A 3,203-nucleotide genomic window follows, 5' to 3' on the forward strand; every position below is an offset into this window, starting at 1 on the left:
AAGGAGAAAGAAAAGTGAAACGGAGCCCCGGAAGCACAGTAAAGTTGTTTCTATTGTGAACCACAAATTAAGCAAAGAAAAATCTACTATAACTAATCAATTCCAAGAAGCTCATCTAGTCACTTTCAGTCAACTTTTGAGTTGTCAATTACGTATCACATTTTCTGGTGAAATTCCATTGAACAATATTTTTTAGACTATTATGAAAACAATTGTAATAATACAATTTTGTTTGACACATTATCCGTCTTAAAACGTCATAATTCCGAAGTCTCTACAAGTAATTCAGACCCACATTGTTATGCATTATTAATCTCATTTGTCAAATTAGTACTATCAGACATAATGCAGGAAATTTCACCTTGAGAATATTATGTCTATCAGTAAGAAATGGTTATTAAATCAATTAAAGTCTTAGAGAAATAAAAGTACAGGGAGCTTTGGAACAACACTTAAGTGTCTCTGTGTGACATTTAGGTCACATGTTTAAACTTTTTTAGATTCTGCTAATGCAAGATGCTTTGTGCACCAGGTAACCTTTTTTTTTTAGAGGAGAAAGAAAAGTCTATAAGAGTGATAATCTGTGTATAGACTTTGACAAAAAAAATCAGTAACCATCTCAATGTGTGCGAAGACCATTTAATCTAGCAATAGTCAAGTAAGAAATAATTATTTTATCAATTTAAATTCTTAGAGAAAAAAGAAGAGAGAAGAAAGAGTCTATAAGAGTATTAATTGGTGTATAGATTTTGTCAAAAAAGTTTAATTAGTAAAAAAGAGAGTAATAATTGGTGCATAGACCATGAAAAAAAAACATTTCAAGTTAAAATTCCAAAACATTAGTGATAGGTTAGGATAAAAGTGTTCGTTGGTGTATAGACCTTTAACTTCTAAGTCAAAACTGCCAACTTTTTTTTTCTTTTTTGATAATCTAGAATGAGATTTGATAATTTTAGTGTGTTCTTTTAATTTTGGAGATAAAATAAGGTATGAGTCACGACCGAATGCTTCGATGTTATGTTTGTTGGGTGTACAAATAAAGTCCCGCATAAGAAGTTGATAAGAAGAAGATATATTCTAAACTGCTTTAATCAATTTAAAGTCTTCTCAAAGCCACCGTCGAATAGTATTAATTAGTGTATATGTCTTGACAAAAACTTGTCAAGCCAATAAATCAAAAAGAGTTTGATTAATTAGGATAAGAATACACTGATTATTGATGTATAGACCTTGACAATAAAACTTTAAGTAAAAAATCCTTTAAAATTCTTGATTGGTTGGGATAAGAATGTTACTTGGTGTATAGAACTTGACTTAAAGGTAAATATTCCTAAAACTTTTGATTAGCTGGGATAAGAGTATTTCTTGGTATATAGACCTTGAAAAAAAAAATATCAAGTCAAAAATCATTTTTTATTTGATTGGTTAGAATATATATAAGAGTGTTATTTGGTTTATACACTTGATTGAATATTAACTTAACTATGATCAAACTTATATTCTAATAGTACTTCTAATGAATTTACATATTCCCAAATTAATGCTTGACTTATTGCAAAGAAAAGTTCAAATAAAAGCTACAAAAGAAAATTTCTATCACTTATAATGCATTTTGTTTGATATTTTTTAGTAGACGAAAATTTCACAATTTTGAAGTCTTTGCAGTAGTCCTGGTCCAATTATTACACATTATTAGTCTTGCCAATGTGTTATACAATACTACATAACGTAGTATAATTCATTGTAGAGATTAACTTTAATTTAAAGGTACTCAAGTAGGAAATAATTAGTTAATCAATTAATTTTTAAGAAGAAAAACAAAAAAAAGAAGAAAAGTCTATAACAGTATATGGTGATGTATGGACCTTGACAAAACAATTGATTTGAAAATTCAAAAAAAAAAAGCTTGTTTAGTTAAGATAAGAGTGTTAGCTGTGTATGCACCATGACTTGAAAGGTAAAAAAGAAATTCAATAAAAAAAATCACTTCAATTTTTGGTGGGATTGATTCATTAAGTCCAGCTAGACAAATACCGTAAACCACCAATAGATGTGATAAATTGAATGTAATTTTAATGAGGTATATTGTGAACCGCAAATTAAACAAAGAAAAATTTACTATTGTTGTTTTGGAGTACCCAATTATGAGGTCACCTTGTCACTTTCAGTCAAATTTTGAGTTGCCAACTTTATATTCTCAAGTCAATGGACTAGTCGTTATAGCCCCTTTTTGCAGTAAAACATTCAAAACTAGTAACTTGGTAGAGAAGAAATCAAGAAATCTTTGCTTGTTTTGTTGTTCAATAATTTTGATGAGGTATGTATAACACAAATTAAGCAAAGACATTTACTAGGGAGAAAGATAAAATATATCCCTCAGCTTTGTGATTTAGAGTGAATATATCTCTCATTAAAAATGAGGTGCATATATACTTGTGTCATTTAATTAATAAATCTTTATACTTCTTTTCTTCTGGCTCACAACCTAACAAATAGTGAAGGGGATAAAAATCATCATTTAGGTTGGGAAGAAATCTTATGTCTCTTGTATTGGCGTTTAAAATTGTAGCAGATTGCATAGATAATGGTTCCCAAATGCAAAATAAATCATTAACACAATTCAAACAAGAATCTACCAGGATATTGAAGGGAAGTTCATCAAAACTATCAATTTGAACAAGGTCGAAAGTAGAGGTTTGTCCATCTTCCTTTTGCTAATCAGCAGTGTAACAAACTCCTCCTGCTCCATGCATAAGGAATTTTGTCCCACCAGGACGGGTCATAGAACGACAACTATGGATATCCACAAAATTTGAATCGAATACAAGAGAATTACAGGATCTAGAAACGTACATGCATTAACGACTTAAAAAAAAAGCCATGAGAATATTTCAAACTTATTTCATGAGGAATTGATACTTTTTTCCGACAAAATTCATCTTCTTACTAGCGGCTAAACTTTTTGCCTCTCCGTTTCCTTATAACATTAGAATTAGGATTGCAACAAAAAATTGTACGTTTTTAATTTGGTTGTTTGTTTTAAAATCCTAGACATAATATTGCAAGTAATTTTTCTTGACTTTTAAAAATAAATAATTAGTTTCAAGATTATTTATCTCACCATTTATACTAAAATGACGGATAAATTATCCCTGGCAAAGTCCATTTATATAAATTAACAATAGAGTGTATAAAATAAATAA

The sequence above is a fragment of the Solanum verrucosum genome, unplaced genomic scaffold (genome assembly GCF_900185275.1).
Source record: "Solanum verrucosum unplaced genomic scaffold, falcon-dt-bn FXZP01001070.1, whole genome shotgun sequence".
NCBI classification, from domain to species: domain Eukaryota; kingdom Viridiplantae; phylum Streptophyta; class Magnoliopsida; order Solanales; family Solanaceae; genus Solanum; species Solanum verrucosum.